At 41.6% G+C, this 20,922-nt stretch overlaps 1 long non-coding RNA gene across 1 annotated transcript; it reads left to right on the plus strand.

Moving 5' to 3' along the window:
• The first annotated feature begins 54 nt into the window (after nucleotides 1-54).
• Nucleotides 55-19,401, plus strand: LOC126457543 (uncharacterized). Its single transcript, XR_007585486.1, has 2 exons — nucleotides 55-387; nucleotides 19,288-19,401. It is a non-coding gene; the product is annotated as an uncharacterized LOC126457543 (long non-coding RNA).
• Nucleotides 19,402-20,922: the final 1,521 nt, after the last annotated feature.

A 20,922-nucleotide genomic window follows, 5' to 3' on the forward strand; every position in this document is an offset into this window, starting at 1 on the left:
ATGCCTTACGAAATAACAGACGTCATGAGCGAGGCTTCTAGACGGAACGAATTAGTTCACTTTTGATGATTAGGCCGTCGGGGATACTTGAAAGGAACTCGTTTTTGACGCTAGTTGGCAGCAGGTAGCTTGTTGACCGCGACGGGAAGGGAAGGGTAAATGTTCTGGTTGCTGGGTTTGCTAGTTGCCAGTGACTCTATGTAGTTCTTCAGTCCTGAGGAAACCATTGTGTTTTAACGATGGGGAGTGAACACTTTTTTAATATTAAATTTGTGGCAGAAGCTGAAAAATGTCCCGAACTGTACGATTATATGCGTACTGATTACTCACGAAAGGACATTACTGAAAGACCCTGGAAGAAAATTTCGAAAGAAGTTGTAATGACAGGTGAGTTGGTTCAGCTATAATTTATAAATAAGTAACGTCAACTAGATGATATAAGACGTACATCTGTTTTTTCTCAAACTGCAATCTTCTCAATGTGGTTGCGAATTGGTTAAGTAAGCTCTTAAAATATTGGTTGACATCATTCAGCAACCGTTTTCCAGTGTTGATGATTCGGCAGACTCGCGTGCACTTCCTTCAAAACATTCCAGATTGTTGCTGTAGTCTGTCCAAAGGGGTCCACAGTGTTAGGCAGGACAGTGCTGAGACTCGTAGTTTGGAAAACAAAAGTTCAAATCCCCGTGAGGGCATCCACGTTTAAGATTTTCCTGGTTTTCCTAAATGGCTTAAGGTAGTTGCCTGGATGTTTGAAAAGGCATAGCCGACTTTCTTACCAAATTCCAGTTTGTACTTATTTCTTAATAAGAATAGAAATAAATATTTGCCATGGCTCAGAAGCCTGCAGCAAGTCTTTCAAGTGGACACCACTTCGGCGACTCGCGTGTCGCTAACCTATCCAGTTAACATACCAGAGAAAAGGAACATACAATGTAACGAGGAAACTGAACCACGTGTCGTGCCTGTTGAATCTTCACATCGATGAGAGGTGAACCGTGTGTTAAACGCAAACTGAAAAATTTTCGTGGTTCGAACGGTAATCAATTCTACGACCTTCCAGTTTCAACCTGCAACTCGTACTCAGATGAACTATCCGTCAAATGGACATTGAACATTAACGGTGACCTGTTTGTTCTGAGAAAGTGAAATGGAAAGAGGCTCGAATGTGATTCAGCTGCCAAATATTTGCAAATCGGTAAAATACAGTATGACAGCCTAGCGCCCTTTTTAATTTATTTTACTTAACAAAAACGTTATGTATTTCTTTATACAAAGACGAGTGTTTTAATTTTGAGGAATTAAATTTAATTTTAGTGGCTGAGTGCCAGAAAACATGGAAGAATTTAACGGCGGTCATTGTAGGTGACTTGAAATGTGCCCTAAGTGGCTCCGTAACCAAATGAAATAAGCCACATTATGTGGCAGAAGCTATGCAGTTTTTTCTTCTATTTGTCAAACCATTTAAGGATTTTTCAGGCAACATGACTGATGTACCCAAATAGGAAATATATGCAAATATTGGCGAAAGTGGCAATGAAAAAAATGTCACAGGACAGAACTTCCAACTACCATTGTCACTTGATCCTCTGCAACCACCAATATCATCACTGCCGCTTCCTCCTCGTAATCAGGAAATGTCGAATGCACTGGATACAATATCTAAGCACGAAGAGAAACGTGCCGTACGATACAATGCAGTTAACAACTCATTTGCAGAATATGTAGAAGCAAATAAAGCGTAGCTTGCTACTGCCAAGCAGAGCTACAAGCCAAGACGTCAGACATTGAAAATGGTTTTACTAAGTATGTTGCCACATCTTGACTCAGTACCGATGTTCAAGTGCGTCACTTTAAAACAAAGTGCCTTGAAGCTATTGATGAGATACTGGCATTACCTCATGCCATCCTCCTACGCAGCATCCACAATTTCATTTTCATCTCTCTCGTCCTCTCATAGTAATTATTCGTCCATACGTCAACTTCTCAGTCAGTCTCTACACCGTCTTCAGGATGAACCAGATGCAACCAAATGGATATGAAGATGTTATGAAGCAAATCGCATTCAATTTACCGATGTTAACGATCCTTCATTTGGTACAGGGTTATAGTGAACTGCTATAAAAGTAAGCAGTATATGCAAAGTGTGTCTGCCAAGAATCGTGGGTGAATTTTCTCGGGTGTTTCGCCAGATATTTGCTATTCAGTTTTTGCAAGATGTAGCAGGAGTCAGTCCAAACCAATACTAATCATGTCTTTAATGCCACACCCACTGTCGACAGAAAGCGTGGCTTCGTTTCCCGTTACCAACAAAATTATTTTTGAAGTGGAATTTTACGTGCCCATTCGGTAGAGCGATCGCAAGTTTATTTGGATATTAGTTTTATAGGTCTGTGGTGACAGGGAAAGTAAAACACCAAGAGTAATCGGTACTCCAATAGCGAGAGCACTGTCCTGGCACTGCTACCGCCATGTAGCAGCGCTGCATTTTGCTGTCCCTATCAATACACAGCGATAAAATGAATATCACAATAGACTAATCTGCGATCGGTCTAACGAATGGGCAAGTAAAATTCCGCTTTAAAAATGATTTTGTTCGTAAGGGGAAACAAACCAACGCTTTCCGTCTACAAAGGGCGTCGCCAGATAGACGTGATGACTAATATTTGTTCGGGCTGATTCCAGCAACACATTTCAAAAACGAAATTGCAAATGTCTAGGGAAACACCAGAGAAAATGTGACGGACGACTCTTAGGATAGACACCCTGCATGTGTAAAAGTCGTTGTATTTTAAGATTTTCTTTTGAAAACTTCTAAAACTGTTATGAAATAAACATGATTTTTCGTATCTGAGAGGTACTACTACTGTTTCCTTAGAAGTCCCACAGTACGTCAAATTTATATTTTGTTGTTAAATGGCAGAAGCCATAAGCTGCAACAACTTCACATATAATTCTGTTTGGCCATACGGTTGAAACGAAATTAATTTAATATGTGTTTGCTCCATCTCCTTTGGTGCTATGAATAACTCAAAATATTACATTTATTTTGAAAAGAACCTATAGGCTTGAGACATAAAATTTGTGCGGGAAGCGTCGAAGCACCCAATTTTATGCAATTAAAAGCTCCCAGTTTACTGCAGAAACACGGTTTTAAGTTGCAAAAGAAATACAGACAACAGTTATGTAGTGTACTGCAAGTGTAATTTGAAGAAAATAATAATTACGTGCATGAGAGCAAATTAACTGGAAAAAAATACCGGGAACATTCTTTTTTGTACCTTTCCCTATCACTGTTGTTTTATAATATTACATTATTGCGTGCTAGTTAAGAGAGAAAACAGCGAATCTCCGATAAATCAAAACACAATAGTGCTCACATACAAACAATTTTAAATAACGAAAACCGCTACATTCCTGTGTGTTTATATCAAAAGACAATCTGAGTGCATAAAATAAAAATAACTGACAAGAGTCAAAGAATAGGAATTATTTTGTATTACTTAATATAATTCAAACATAACCGTGAAACAAACGTTTTTGTGCAGTACTTCCATGGCAATAATTCGGATGCACTTGGTCTGAGTAGTTTGATAACAATTTCTTACTACATTTGCCGGTACATTAGCGCAAATTGTAGTGCCTTTAACAACTTATAACATGGTAGAATCACCATCCGTTTCATGAACTTTTCAAAACGTGTCAGTACGTACTGAACACCTCGTTTGCACACATGATCATGGAGATCACAAACAGCTTTCACCATATCATTCATTTCGGTGAATTCCTGCGACATAGAGTGTCTTCCAGAACCTGAATTTTTTTTTTGTTTATTCAGAATACACATCTAATCTTTTTTCTTCATCTTGTTAAACAATAGTTAAAATTCTTTTTCACACGATCTAGGGTTTTTGGAGAATGATCTCTTTAGGTAGTATTATATAACAAGCGCTTCGTCTGCCAAAAATTAATAGTGAAATGGACTATCATTTTATCTCAGTGGAGATGGATTATCAAGGCATGCAAGTATTATACAATGTTTTCTCCCAGAAGCGCGTTATATTCCTCCGACACTGTTCCTTCGAAGAGAACCAGTCCAGACCACAATACATAATCTGTCAGCATCGCGATTTCATTTGTAATTGAAGTACTTTCAATCAGTATTCGCAAATTTTTCAGTTCTGACATGCTTACCATCCAGTGCACCAATACAGCTCCAAACCTTCCATACTTGACCAGTGCGTTCACTTACCTTATTCCAGTCCTTGGCTTTTTGTACGTTTCCTTGAGCCCATCGCAAAATATTTGGTGTCCACTACGATGCCTGTAATCGTTTCTCCTTGTGCTAAATAAAATGAAAATACTGGTACAAGTAAATGAAATCATTTCATACGTTTGTGCTATTGCTTTAACCACGATTTCCTACTTCTTATAGTATTTTTAGTTTATAGCAGTAAGATCTTTTTTTTTCTAAGTGCAAGAGAACGGAGAGGTTGAAGATCTTAGGGTCTTTTACGGAACGTGAAAGCTGTACAGGGAGACACCAAGTGCATTATGAGTGGTAACTGCACTAATTCACGGAGTAATGTTGGTAGAGAGGCAAAACTTGACTCACATGTTTGAAATAACTAGGGTTTTTTTGGAACCAAAAACGAGTGTAAAAAGCAGCTGACAGATGGCGATGGACATACGGAGCCTATTTCACATTTTAAGCGTTTGTCGACACCCACAACAGCAGAATTTGGGCTACCGAAAATAGTAGAACTACCGAGGAAAACTCATTGCATGACAAGAAAATCACGGTGTGGTGTGGATTTACCACATCAGTCGTGATCGGACTCTTTTTCTTCGAGGAAATACGGTCTGCTGCTTTTCAAACTACCAGCGTGACAGTTTCGAGGTATGCAGATATACTACAGAATCGCATCAGCCGTAGTGTTGTTGTTGATAAACACCTGCTGTTAGGTAGGACTTTTATGCAGGATAACGTCCCACCTCATATTGCTATATGTGTGAAAGACCTGCGGACACCATACGGTGATGACAACGTGCTGAGCTGCCATTTCTGTCGTGCTTGGCCTCCCAAGTCTCCAGACATCAATCAGTTTGATTATTGGTTGTGGGCTTATCTGAAGTCGCAAGACTACCGCGGTCGTCCGACCTCATTAGGGGTGCTAAAAGACAATATTCGGCGGCACTTTCTTATCATACCTGCTGATTACAGTACTGTTCACAGTACTGTCCCTCGACTACAGGTATTGCTGATGAATGACGACCGACACGGTGAGGATTTTTTTATGAACAAATGTTTCCTAAAATCAATTGTTATGCTAATTATTGCTTTAATATTATATGAAGCGCCATCTGTTGGTCATATTGCGCACTTTTTTTGTTTCAATAAAATCCCATGTCATTTCAAGCACTTTTACATCTGTAGGTACATAATACTGTGAAGGATTGAATTTTCAAATGTTAACTTTTGGATCACCCTGTACTTATTTAACTTGTGTATAATGATGTCAATGCTTTATTGCCATGGAGTGATTACTATCCATTCCTCTACAATGACAGATGCTCTCGTGTCGTATTACGTTGTGTTATGGCTGAAGAGTGCACAGCTCGTGGTCAAACGATTGCTGGTATGCATCGTAGCTCAGTTTATTTGTTCAGGGGGCTGGTCATACTCTGTTTCTGTCGAAGGAATCAGACACATGTCATGGCGCTGTCAGCACAAAACTTCAGAAGAAAAACGACGAGCAACCAGATAGAAAAAAAAAATGATTTGCCTCACTATCTCCACGTTGCGTGGTCCCGGATTTGATTACCAGCTGGATGGGAGACTTTTTCCCCTCGTGGACAATGTGTTTGTGTTGTCCTGATCATTTTATCTCATCTTCATCGACGAACAGAAGTGGCGTCAAATAGAAAAAAAAAAATAGGCCACGTGGACGAACAATCTCAAATGAGGATTCCTGCCCAATAATACCAAACTATCCTTTCATTCCATAGTTAAGAAATCAATTGTACTAAATCAGTGCTGAACTGCTTAGTTATTCTATAAAAACCGAATTATCGTCCAGATTGGCGGCATTAATGTTTTTTTAAATGATTAGTATCGTTGAAAAGCCGAAAGCAATTTGGCATACCACTTTTAATTTAATATGTGAATTACCCTCTACTAAGACGATGATGAGGAGGCAGAATATTACAATAATGGCTTACAAAAGGGAACTGGACTTCAGTGATGGTACGTACCGTGCTCCAGCTAACGTCATACACCGATCAGTCAGAATATTATGACCACCTAAATAATAGCCAGTATGTCACGGCCAGTTGTCACGGCTAAGAGCGACGACGCGTTGTGATATGGAAGCACTGAGGCCTTGATAGGTCGCTGGAGGGGGTTGGCACCACATCTGCACACACAAGTCACCTAATTCCCGTAAATTTCGGGGGAGGGGAGCGATGAGCTCTGACGCTACGATCAATCGCGTCGCAGATGTGTTCAGTCGGGTTCAGATCTGGCGACTTTGGAGGCCAGCACACTAACTGGAACTCGCCACTGTGGTCCTCGAACCATTCCATCACACTCGTGACCTTAAGACATGACGTATTATCTTGTCGAAAAAGGCCACTGCCATAGGGAAACATGCAATAAGTTACGATACTCCTTGGCTGTCATGGTGCCTTGGACGAGCTCCATCATACCCAAATACGCCAATGTGAATGTTCCCCTGAGCATAATGGAGCCACCCTTCAGCTTGTCTCCATCCCGCAGTACCAAGGAGCTGTTCCCTAAGACTGCCGATTCGTGCCCTCCCATCGGCATGATGAAGAAGGTACCAGGATTCATCGGACCATGAAACGCTCTGCCACTGCGCCAGCGTCCAGTGGCGATGTTCACGTGCCTATTTCACTCATTGTTGCCGATGTCGAGGTGTTAATGGCTCTGAGCACCACGGGACTCAACTGCTGTGGTCATAAGTCCCCTAGAACTTAGAACTACTTAAATCTAACTAACCTATGGACATCACACACATCCATGCCCGAGGCAGTATTCGAACCTGCGACCGCAGTGGTCGTGTCTTCAACCGCTCGGCCACTCCGGCCGGCTGTCGAGGGGTTAACACCGGCTCGTGCACAGGTCGTTGGCTGCGGAGGCCCATCGTTAGGAGTGTTCATACACACTTGTACTCTGGTGTTAGTTCCGTCACACTTCGCCGCCTGTTCTATTTAACTAGTCCGCCAAGCCTAGGACATGTGTAGTGAGGGGTGGCTGTCCTGGACTTCTGATTGTTCTTATACAGCGATTAGCGATCATTTTTGGTGGGAGGGAAAGAGCAGGCTGTACGATTCAGCTAGAAAATTTACAGTTTGTTCAGGGATTGGGGCGAGTGTACATGGAAAGAGATAGTGCAGGGATGGAGAAAAGTGCGATTTGACAGGAACTGCCATCTCCACTCGAGTAGCCGGTCACGAATTCAGGGTTCGTATCGGCGGAAACGTGATCCTTGCCCTGTACTTTAGACAGGCAGTCATGACAGCAACACTTTATATGGCTCTTGTTGATAATGTACAGTGAGCATTAGTAGCAGCAATGGCACCTTAGGACAACCCTCGGACCGAATTTAGTCAGATCATTTCAGTTATCTGTCAAGTCCAGCAGTGCTTTGATAGACGCAAGCATTTCTCACTCCAACGGTCAGGCCAATAGTCACTGTGTTTGTTTGGTTGGGAGCCTGTGGGCCATTTCTAGAACGTCACATGAGTCTGATGGGCATAGTCTCAGGACTTTCAAGTAACGGTGAGAACCAATGGGTTCACCTGGTGTAATCCATCTAGTACAGCTTTTTAACATTTACTGAGGCTATTACATAGTTAGATGGATTTCATGTTTGTGATTTTACTGAATAAATTAATGTGTTCTTGTAAAACTCGTTTCTGTAACACCTTCAGTTTGTCTCATGTTCAATACTTTGCAATTCTACACTTCAGGATCCACAGTTAGGGCCATAAATTCTTCGTATTAATTAATCTATTTCTACACAGTAATTCAGCTTGGGTGTTCAACATATGTCCAGCTCTTAAGCAATTTTCTGGGCCACGGTAACCGTTTGAAGCACACACGGTGTTTTCCATCAATTGACAGACCCTGCCTTGATCATTCCAATATAGAAAATTCTGTGAAATAAGCAGGTACCATGTTCCATGCTTATTCCAAATGTTTTGATAAGGGTAAATACATGGAACAGCGGTAGTTTATAGCACTTGGCGGATGTGAATAAACAACAAATGTAATTTTATTTTCGGCTCCATGCTTATGGCTTTGTTGATTTTGTTCCACATCTCATTGTTTATTGGCGTTGTAAGTCAGTATTGTAAAAAAAAATAAGGAAGTATATTAGTCGTAAGAATATGTCGCAATATCTAATATTTCGAGTCAGGTTAGTAGAGGAGAATGCTTTTTTTCTCATTCAGCAGTCTTCTGACTGCTTAGATGCGGCCCGACACCAATTCCTGTGTCAACCTCTTCATCTCAGAGTAGCACTTGCAACCTACATTCTCAATTATTGCTGGATATATTCCAGCCTCTGTCTTCCTCTATAGTTTTTCCCTTCTAGAGCTCTCTCAAGTACCATGGAAGTCATTCCCTGATATCTTAACAGATGACCTACTTTCCCATCCCTTCTCCTTGTCAGTATTTTCCACATATTTCTTTCCTTCCCGATTCTGTGCAGAACCTCCTCATTAGTCTCCTTATCAATCCACCTAATTTTCGACATTCGTCTATAACACCCCATCACAAATGCTTCGATTCCCTTCTTCTCCGGTTTACCACAGTCCATGTTTCACTACCATACAATGCTGTGCACCAAATGTCATTCTCAGAAATTTATCCCTCAATTTGAGGCCTTGTTTGACACTAGAAGTCTTCTCTTGGCCAGGAATGCCCTTTTTGCCAGTGATAGTCTGCTTTTGATGATCTCTTTGCTTACTTACTTGCTTGAACTCGATGTTGTCCTCCTTGCGCCGTCCGTCATTGGTTATTTCGTTACCTAGGTAACAGAATTCCTTAACTTCATCAATCCTGATGTTAAGTTTCTCGCTGTTCTCATTTCTGCTATTTCTCATTACTTTCTTCTTCCTTCGATTTACTCACAAACCGTATTCTGTACTCATTAGACTGTTCATTCCATTCAGCACATCATGTAATTCTCCTTTGGTTTGACTGAGGATAGCAATGTCACTAGCGAATCGTATAACTGAAAACCTTTCATCTTGAATTTTAATTCCACTCCTGAACCTTTCTTTTATTTCCATCATTGCTTCTTCACTGTACATGTTGAACGTAGGGCCGGAGGCTACGTCACTGTTCACACCCTTTTTTATCTGACGCTTCGTTCTTGGTCATCCACTCTTTTTATTTTCTCTTGCCTCTTGTACATATTGTACAGGGCTATTACAAATGATTGAAGCGATTTCATAAATTCACTGTAGCTCCATTCATTGACATATGGTCACGACACACTACAGATACGTAGAAAAACTCATAAAGTTTTGTTCGACTGAAGCCGCACTTCAGGTTTCTGCCGCCAGAGCGCTCGAGAGCGCAGTGAGACAGAATGGCGACAGGAGCCGAGAAAGCGTATGTCGTGCTTGAAATGCACTCACATCAGTCAGTCATAACAGTGCAACGACACTTCAGGAGGAAGTTCAACAAAGATCCACCAACTGCTAACTCCATTCGGCGATGGTATGCGCAGTTTAAAGCTTCTGGATGCCTCTGTAAGGGGAAATCAACGGGTCGGCCTGCAGTGAGAGAAGAAACGGTTGAACGCGTGCGGACAAGTTTCACGCGTAGCCCGCGGAAGTCGAAGAATAAAGCAAGCAGGGAGCTAAACGTACCACAGCCGACGGTTTGGAAAATCTTACGGAAAAGGCTAAAGCAGAAGCCTTACCGTTTACAATTGCTACAAGCCCTGACACCCGATGACAAAGTCAAACGCTTTGAATTTTCGGCGCGGTTGCAACAGCTCATTGAAGAGGATGCGTTCAGTGCGAAACTTGTTTTCAGTGATGAAGCAACATTTTTTCTTAATGGTGAAGTGAACAGACACAATGTGTGAATCTGGGCGGTAGAGAATCCTCACGCCTTCGTGCAGCAAATTCGCAATTCGCCAAAAGTTAACGTGTTTTGTGCAATCTCACGGTTTAAAGTTTACGGCCCCTTTTTCTTCTGCGAAAAAGACGTTACAAGACCCCTTGTATCTGGACATGCTGGAAAATTGGCTCATGCCACAACTGGAGACCGACAGCGCCGACTTCATCTTTCAACAGGGTGGTGCTCCACCGCACTTCCATCATGATGTTCGGCATTTCTTAAACAGGAGATTGGAAAACCGATGGATCGGTCGTGGTGAAGATCATGATCAGCAATTCATATCATGGCTCCAAGCTCTCCCGACTTAACCCCATGCGATTTCTTTCTGTGGAGTTATGTGAAAGATTCAGTGTTTGAACCTCCTCTACCAAGAAACGTGCCAGAACTGCGAGCTCGCATCAACGATGCTTTCGAACTCATTGATGGGGACATGCTGCGCCGAGTGTGGGAGGAACTTGATTATCAGCTTGATGTCTGCCGAATCACTAAAGGGGCACATATCGAACATTTGTGAATGCCTAAAAAAACTTTTTGAGTTTTTGTATGTGTGTGCAAAGCATTGTGAAAATATCTCAAATAATAAAGTTATTGTAGAGCTGTGAAATCGCTTCAATCATTTGTAATAACCCTGTATATTAATAGTCTCTCCCTACAGCTTACCCCTATTTTTCTCAGAATTTCGAACATCGTGCTCCATTTACCTAGTCGAACACTTTTTACAGGTCGACAAATCCTATGAACGTGTTTTGATTTTTCTTTAGTCTTGTTTCCAATGTCAACCACTACGTAGGAATTGCCCCTCTGGTGCCTTTACCTTTCCTAAAGCGAAACTGATTATCAATTAAAATGTCCCAAATTTTCTTTTCCATTGGTCTGTATATAATTCTTGTCAGCAAATTGAATACATGAGTTGTTAAACGGATTGTGCGATAATTCTCGCGCTCGACAGCTCTTTAATGTGCGGAATTGTGTGGATGATATTTTACCGAAAGTCAGACGGTATGTCGCCAGACACATATTCTGCACACCATCACGAATAGTCGTTTTGTTGTCACTTCCCCCAATGATTTTAGAAATTCTGATGGAATGTTATCTATCCCTTCGGCCTTATTTGATCATAAGTCCTCCAAAGCTCTCTTAAATTCTGATTCTATTACTGAATCCCCTATCTCTTCCCTATCGACTCGACTCGTGTATCTTCTACTATCACATCAAACAAACCTTCCCCTTCATAGAGGCCTTCAATGTACTCTATCCACCTATCCGCTCTCTCCTCTGCATTTAACAGTGGAATTCTCGTTGCACATTTAATGTTATCACCCTAAATTTTAATTTCACAGAAGGTTATTTTGACTTTGCTGTATGCTGAGTCAGTCCTTCTGACAGTAATTTCTTTTTGGGTTTCTTCACATTTTTCATGCAGCCATTTCGTCTTAGCTTCCCTGCACTTCCTATTTATTTCATTGCTCAGTGACTTTTATTTCTGTATTCCTGAATTTCCCTGAACGTTTTTTTACTTCCATCTTTCTTCGATTAACTGAAGTATTTCTTCTCTTACCCATGGTTTCTTCGCAGTTACCTTCTTTGTACCGGTACTGCTTTACGGGATGTAAACCGGTTCAAGAGTGAGTTCACGAGTAGCAAATAATCTCCATCCTACTGCTGTAACCTTAAAAGGAATCCAGGACAGTACGTCACTTTTCTCCTACATGCCATATCATGCTGCGTTAAACCGAGGTGTGTCTCTGTACCAGACTTTGTAATCCTAATGGTTGGTAACCTTACCTGCGAGATTTGCGTATACGCAATAAAATTCCGTCTCATGAAAGAAGTTAACCACCTAGTTACAGCTGCCACTTACTTGTCAAGAGTAGTGCTGAAGGTTGCGAAGATATTCTGCTGCTGCTCATGGCGAACATAAACATGCAGTCGACGAGTTCAGTACTACTAATCCCAGCGATAAGGAAGCAGATGCCGAGTATAGACAAGGTGATGAGGTCGCGCCGTGACGTGCAGAAGCTTTAGTGAAGATTCGCAGCTGTGAGGCACCAGAGAGGGAGGCGCCAGAGACGCCAGTGAGAAATGATATTCCACTGAGTTTCTGTGCTTCTTCACCACATGGGGATAGTGAGTCAGGAGATGATAATTTTGGCGTCATAGAGCTTTTAAAAGAGACGAAGGAAATACGGAAATTGACGGAAGAAGGTAAGAAACGAAAAAAAGAAGCCAAGAACGCAGTAATGGGAACGAAAGAAGAATGCAAGAGAACAGTAGAGGAAAGTCGTGATCAGATAAAGAAATCAACCTGTAAAGTGGAAACCGTAGATCGTGGACTGGAATAACTTTTCGATTTGCAAAGGGATCAAGCGCAATTAAGCAAGAGACAATGAAAGGCAGAGAAACTTTCTGACATAATGGAGGAGCGGGCCGGCCAATTCGAGGACTATATTAAGGCGATATTACATGAGGCCCTGAAACATGAAATAACAGCAGAAGCGGTGCGTAAGGCACATGTGGGAGCAAACAGCACAGACACAGGGTCAAAAGCAAAATTCATAGAAACACAGCTACTGCCTATACTCGAACAGCAGCAGGGCAAAATCAATCACTTGGTGAAAAAAAAGCTGGGGCTGCGAGTCAGACAGAAAGGATAGTAGCAAGGAAATTAAGAAACTGACGATGAGTTCTATATATTAGCTTATCCATTCCCAGGCTTCAAGAGAAATGGGGCATCGATGCATCCGGGAGCCTGGGTCCGACAGTTCCACGATTGTTTTCCTCTTAACTGGTCCGTTCGTCATTGGCTAGATTTGTGATGAGTGACATTGATGCAGAGGGACAAAATCGACTTTTTCCAGTTACTGATACATGTTCGTCGTTTGCGGCATTCAGAGAGAACTTTTTGTAGATGTACTAGTCACGCGCAGCACGAGACGAGTTTAGAAATGAAGTGTTAAGTTTACAGGCTCTGAGAAAGACAAGTTTCTATAAAACAGTCCAATCATTTGGCGAGCTACAAAAGAAGAATATATATCAAGACGAACCATCCTCCTCCACAGAAATCATGTCATTGTGTCTGACAAGCTGTCAACGAAATATCCTTGGGCTTTAGTTGGTCCGAAGAAAGAGAGCGTGAATAAAGTCAAGAGATGGCTGAAGGACATGTAGTGAACAGAGTGCAACGACAGGGAAGGTAGCAGACGAAGAACACCTCACACCTATCGGTACAGAACACATTCGTGCCAAAATAAACAGATTATTCGTGGCAATTATGAACCAAGTGAGCACCATTGTGGGAGACAGCGTTTAAATACTGACGTAATGAGAACGAAAGTGCTCAGTTGCGGACGGGAGGTGCCGACTGGAGCACAACAGACACACGAAATTGTTGGTGAAGAAGTGAGAGATGCAGGGAGTGGTTTACTTAGGACTAGATTTAGGACATAAGTCATAAGGGGTAAGTACTATTGGTCACGAGATTTTATCTCTGATGCTACATACATCAGGGGACTGAATTACAGCTATTACAGCAGAATTTTATATAGTCTTAAGTACAACGCAAGTAGGTTAATCATGACCAGATTTATTGTGTGTTTTTCTCCTTGTTCCGTTACCGGGAACCTGCTCTTCTATTAACCCCTTTAATTATGGCGTAAGGAATATAGTGTAAGGATGTATACACTTATAATAGGAGCTTATAGACGTGTCTGACGCCGTCTGATAATCGTAAGGTATTTTGGTTAATTCTGATGTCAGGACAGAGATATATTGTTGCTCTTTAACCTGGACATGTGTGTTGTCTTCTTCTTTTTATTTATTAATAGCACACAAATGAGACAGAGAGCACAACTGGTCGTAAAATAATAACGAAGCAGAGTTACGACAATCATAGATAGTGAGCATCCTTTATTTCAAGTATAGCAACGAGAATAAACTAATTATTACACTCCAATAAAGGTACGTACACAATTTGAACTATAGTTAGTATAGGGAGCATTCAGTTCGTCTTCACATGCGATTTTGAAACCTATAATGATTTGATATACATAACATGTAGTAAGATATTATTTTCTGTGTTGTGAGATTTTTGTTGACAGGTAAACTTTTCACTGTATGAAGCTCCAGTTAACGGGGTACCGTCGAAACAAAAATGAAAATTGCTGATGACTGGATACGAAGGATGATATCATAAAGAGCGAACACTTCAGTTTGTATACAATAATCTTAAAAGTTATAATTAGTAATAAGTAGCAGTAGTAGAGGGGTTTATGGGCGCACGACAGCAAGGTCTTCAGCGCCCGTTCAGTATCATAGTGGGACGGGTGTCAAGAAAAAAACTCAGAACATTTACATAAAACGGAACCAAAAACACGGAGAACAATCATTGGAAAATATGTGCTCACCCACACCGAAGAGTGGGATGAAGCAGGGCGTCAGCAGTAAAGCATGGACAACACAGGAAGAAAAAGGGGAGGGAGCTAAAACAATGTAGCAGATGGAAGTGGCTGGCTGACCGCAAGGAAAAACTGGGAGGAGTCAGCCACTCTGCAATACACTAAATCCTCCAGCCTAAAAGTTTAGGCCAGAGTCCAGACACATCACAAAACTTAAAAACCCTAGACACACACGTCTCATTGTTAGCTAAAACACAAGGCAGATCCCCATAAACTTGTGCTTCTGCCCTTGCATCACGGTATAAAATGCAGTCTGTTAAAATGTGTCGGACAGAGATGTGCACACCACAAGCAGCACAAAACGGAGGATCCTCCCGCCTTAATAAATAGCTATGCGTCAGAGGACAGTGCCCGATCCGAAGACGTGTGAGGGCCACCTCTTCCCGCCTGAGCAGCCGGCAGGAGGAACGCCACGGCCGAGTAGTTGACTTTACCGACCGCAGTTTATTGGTCGTCACCGCCAGCCATTCGTCCTCCCACAACTCCATGCACTTCCTGTGGAGTGCAGCGATGACTGACTGCAAGGGGATAGGACACTGGACCACATCCTGCTCTCTGCAGGCCTCCTTGGCAGCCCGATCAGCCTGTTCATTTCCCCATATGCCGACATGACCAGGCACCCAGCAGAAGGATACCTCTTTACCCCGCCGTTGGAGCAAGTACAGTTGGTCATGTATCAGCTGGACCATCTCCTCAGTAAGGTATAGGTTCTGCAGTGATTGTAAGGCACTAAGAGAATCGGAGCAGAGAAGAAATCGATCGCCCCGAACACGATGCATCAGTTCCAGTGGCTTCAGGATCGCGTGGAGCTCCACCGCGAAAACGGTATATTCAGCAGGGAGGCGAATCCGGGTAACATGGTCAGGGAACACAACAGAACAGCCAAGGAAAGTCTCCTGTTTGGAGCCATCAGTATAAACAACAGTGAAACCGTGATGCACATCTAAAATGTTAAAAAACAGAGATTGGAACGTAAAATCTGGTGTGCCATCCTTCTTAAAACCAGTCAAATCTAAAATAAGTTTGGGTCTCCGGAGGAGGCAAGGTGGAAATCTGCTCCAACCGCGACGTAAAACACGAAGACCAGCCATAGACATCGCAGCGAGGCAATCCTGTGCGCGAATCCCATAGGGCTGCTTCGCACGTTGCCGGTTATGAAACAACCGTGCCAGAGGAGGCTGAGCAACGGTATGGTATGCAGGGGTGTATGGTGTGGACAAAGTTTTATACGCCTGGCGCACTGTAGGTAGCCGTCGCCGCATATGAAGTGGCGGTTCACCAGCCTCTGCACAGAGGCTCGGTATGGGGCTAGTTCGGAATGCCCCAGTGGCCAACCGAAGCCCTTCATGGTGCACAACGTCCAACAACTTTAAGTAAGAAGGCCTCGCAGACCCATACACCGTGCACCCATAATCGAGCCGAGATCGCACAAACGCCCTGTAAAACTGGAGCAGACAAGTCCTGTCAGCTCCCCATGTACTGTGGCTAAGACATTTTAAAATACTTAAAGCCTGAAGCGACCGCCGTTTCAGGTCTTTAAGATGAGGTAACCACGTGAGCCTCGAGTCAAAAATGAGCCACAGAAATCTCACCGTGTCTTTAAAAGTAAGAATAGTGTCCCTCAACCGCAACTCAGGAAAGGTTAAAATCGAACGAGAGCGGTTAAAAAGAACACATACAGACTTCTCGGTGGAAAACTTAAAACCACTCTTCTGCGCCCAGTCATCCAAACGCCTAATCGTAAGTTGCAACTGACGAGTTGTCGTTGCAAGGCTTGAGGAAGAGCAGAACAAAGAGAAATCATCCACAAACAAAGAACACTGGACAGGACTTTTCACTATGGACGTAATGCTATTAATGGCGATGGCAAAGAGAGTCACACTTAAAACGCAACCCTGAGGGACACCATTCTCCTGCTCAAAGCGATCAGACAGGACGTCACCAATTCGGTATCTAAATCGAACCTTTAGTTTGCTTGCACAGTCTATATAACTAACGGAATGCAAGAAGCATGTAAATAATTGACATGGTTACACTTAAGGTATGGCACGAGAGATAGACATGGACTAATACTAATCTTGTAACATGTCCCACTATCCGGCTACTAACCCAACATCCGCAACAAAAAATATTCATGGATTATAAGGCACAACATAACCGGGTTGCAATAAGAGCCAATAATTGTGCACTACGTTTGTTATACAATATTAGCTGTAAAAAGAGACCATTAGCAATAAATATCAAACACAGAACTTTTGTAAATAACACACAATTATTTAGATTCTATGAATAAACTTAAGCTACTTGTTGTAATTCTAATTATATTTGGGACTACACTTGTGCACGTTTTAATTCATTTTTAAGGTATTAGAGTCACTCCATTTGTAACTTGGTAACGTGACAATTGCAGAGTTATAATTGTAAGTTGTGTTTAATCTCATAATAGTATAGTTTTGGTAACGAACCGGGTTTTGAGGATTGTGCAGAGGCATGCATGAGAAGTGGGGACCATAAGGCGACGTGTTGCAAAGCGAGGAACAGCAGGGGAAGTGAGCCAGGAGCAATTACCCCAGCTGGAGGTTGCTGCACCCAAAGTCGCCTAGTTGAAATGGGTAGAGCACTCTCACTGGTAAAACAAAAAAATGAGTGGCAGACTGGTCGGTTTGGAGACTCAGCAAGAACTGTCAGGGGGAGAGAGGTGGACGGCAACACAGCTGGCCTCGCCGTCACATCACAGTCATACCGCAGGGACGACAAAACTGTTAAAGCAACCACGGGAACCTAATGCACTACGAGTATCCCAATTACTGGTCATCCTCGTACAATATCATAGAAAACGAATCTTTTAACTTCGTGAATCCATGGCATCAAGAGTCTACTCACCTTTTCCCCATTAAGAATTATTTTATTCATTAGTCAGTCTGTACCTCAACTAAATAGCCGTTACCCAGTACCAGATATCTGTTCTACTTGTGAGAATACCCTGATGCTATCTACTGCCTTGTTCAGTATGGATCAGCATAAACATTTTCAAATGCGACCTCTGAATAGCAATGACTGACTGTCCAAGCTACACCACGATTTGTCACTGTTCATCTCAAGGGAGTATGTTAGCAACACACTGTCATGATACAGTTGAGTTGACAACAAACGACCAGCGGCATTAACAGATCATTGTTCTGTGGTAAGTACCACAGACAGTTGGCTCCTGACCAAACACACATGTTGGCATGCAACTGATACTATGGTAAAGGCGAGTCACTTCATTGGGCACTCCTTGGATAACGGGAGGATGATTTAACCTCTACCCACTGCTACAGCTGCATAGCACCTACACTGCGAGCAAAAGCTACAGGGAGATATGACGAGCTGATACATGGCCCTTCCACTGTACATTGTACGGCAATGAGGACCTGCACTGTACTACTGAGTCAAGGTAAACTCCACAGGGCTCGTGTGAAAACATTTAGTAATGCCAGTCTCACATCAGTTTCATCCCGTGTTATTTCTATGGACCATTACGTCCAATGTCTATGTTCTATTGTTTTATCATGTTTCCTACTCTATACGGAAACATATCAGTAATGTACAATTCGTATCTTTCGTATGTCCTGACAATTAATTTTGAATTACCAAATTATATACACGTTCATTTTTAAAGATTCAACTACTTTAATAAGTTGAAGCGTTCTTTATAGTGTGTCATGATCAGAATTACCTTTGGCATGAAATTAATGCTTCTCATGTGTACAAAAATATGGTTAGTCATAAGCGGATAGTTGGAATTACATATTTTATTGCGTTTGTGTCAATGTTACCTAACTTGTTTTACGCATCATTGTGTCTAACCGTACTATATTTTCACGCATTTCTCTTTCTGAACCTATCAATGACTACATCTTTAGGATATCCAAGTGTTCTTCTAAAGCTGTCATTAAATCGACAGTTGAACATATATCTGCAGGAGTCAATACGTTTCATATACTCTTGAATAAATCTATAAATATTCTAGTAAGGTATTTGATATGAGAGAACCATCTGTTGCTAGATATTTTCCTGACATGTAATGATTGGGCATGAAACACACTTGATGAAAAGGAAAGTAACAGAGATAAATTTCTAATGTCATTTTGATTCTGCTCTTGGTTTCGTTTTCATCAGCTGGTAACAGAGCTCTCATTCAGATTCATAGATACATTAATTTATCAACTATTTGCCTTCAGCATTCAAGCGAGCGCTAAGTAAGGATGTGGTAGCTTGTTACTCGTTGTATCCTATTGACAGCTATGAATGTTGAGTGTCACCTGGACAAACCTGACTTTCTCTCTGAATCCAGCTCGTTGTGGGTGGCAAATTTTAGTTGTTGCTGACACCCTCCCTGTCTTAAGAGGTGTGTTATAATAAAAAAAATGATTAAAGGAAGTGATGAAGGGGAATTGATTGGTACTTGTCATTTCGCTTGCAGTGAAAAGAGAATATTTGTGCAACTGCATTATTATGAAATGTTCTGCGTGTACGAATTTGTGCTACTGTTCGTTCACTTTGCCTTGTGTCGTTTATTTTATTGTGTCCATCACCGTATATATTTTAATTATATTTCTCGTCTTCTGAAAGCTTCTTCTATTAATTTCACTAAAATATGACCGTTAACTTCTTTTCCTTCAATTGTAGATGCAGGCAGCCGACTCCAGGGAACACCAGTGCCTCTCAAGATGATATAAAATATGAAGGAATTCTTCTTAACTTGGTTCCATTTCACTTTAATAAAAATAGTTTATACGGTTATTAAGTCTTCTCTCATTCAGAAACACATATGATACAAAACACTCGTAGTCCATCATACCCTGAGCAGTACAGCTTAACAAAACTTCTACATACGAGGGAGTGAAACAAAATCATGTACAAAAAAGTGAATAATGTTCTATATTCATTTTTCTACGCTTTACTGCGCATTCATAACTAATGTCTTTGCCGACTCTTATAGGCGGTCTTTGATTCTGTCCTTAGCGCTTTTTCATTTTTTAATAAATTTTAACTTTGTCATATCAGGGGGTCTTTCACCATATTCCTACACAATTGCCCCCGCACTGTACGTTGGCATGGAATGGAGACGTACAGTCCTTTAGCATGTGCGTAACTTATAGTTACATTTGCCGACAGGGATCGATCCCCCTTATTTGTCGGCTTCTCTTTTATTTAAGTCAGCTTATTCTATGTATGTTAGAATTCTACAACAAATAAAAAGACTGTATACATAATATAATATTTCAGTACATATTTGAATTTAGCGCTCTGACAATAGTGTTCAGTTTGCTTCGGCTTCGTTGCAGGGTTTTGCGCCTGCAGAATAGTATGTTTGGCGGCTAAGCATGAGCTTCTAACGGTCAACATGTTAGTTGCCGCCATCGTACGTACGTGCACTCGTTTCTTGCTGTTAATTTCGCATTAGTGTCACACTTTCACCTGAATATTACATATTAAAGAATTGCCATGGCGTTTGTCTTCATTCTGGATGCAGTGTGTGTATGCTTATTGTTCAAAATCCGATGCTGTGGCAGATGATCTCAATTCTTACGGCTCAGGCATCATTGTTATCCGTCGTACTCGCGTTTTCAACAGAAACAACCCTGGCCAACAGCATCCGTCGACGAGGTAAGTACAGGCTCGAACAACTACAATTCACTTATTAATATATAAGGCGATGTGAGACACAATACTCAGAAATTATTTCGTTGCACACTGTCCACTTTGTTGAAAGATTCATATTGTCGTCCAAAACACTGTATAAATTGCTTGTGTTTAAAGTTCGCTCCTTTATATAGAGTTTGGTTTTCAATGAAAATTCTTAAAAGTATTGAGTTATAATATATAACATGATAGCTTATACCTATGGCTGACATTCCATCCATCGCTTAAACTACGAACGTAAATTTCTTAAGTTTTAAAATACCTTAAATTTTTCCTTAACTGGTTTCGGTTACTAGTGTTTGTTTGTTAGTTTCAACTTATCTTCGTTCACATCACAATATAAATTAATTCATATGTTCAAATGTGTGTAAATTCCGAAGGGGCCAAACTGCTGAGGTTATCGGTCTCTAGACTTACACACTACTTGAAACTAACTTATACTAACTTAAGCTGAGAACTACACACACAAATCCATGCCCGAGAGAGGACTCGAAGCTCCGGCGAGAGGGGCCGCGAAATTCGTGACATGGCGCCTCTAATCGTGCGGCCACTCCGCGCAGCAAGTTAATTACGTAACACATTATTGTGGTGCAATACATGCACATGATACATTTATAT

Source organism: Schistocerca serialis, chromosome 2, assembly GCF_023864345.2.
Source record: "Schistocerca serialis cubense isolate TAMUIC-IGC-003099 chromosome 2, iqSchSeri2.2, whole genome shotgun sequence".
NCBI classification, from domain to species: domain Eukaryota; kingdom Metazoa; phylum Arthropoda; class Insecta; order Orthoptera; family Acrididae; genus Schistocerca; species Schistocerca serialis.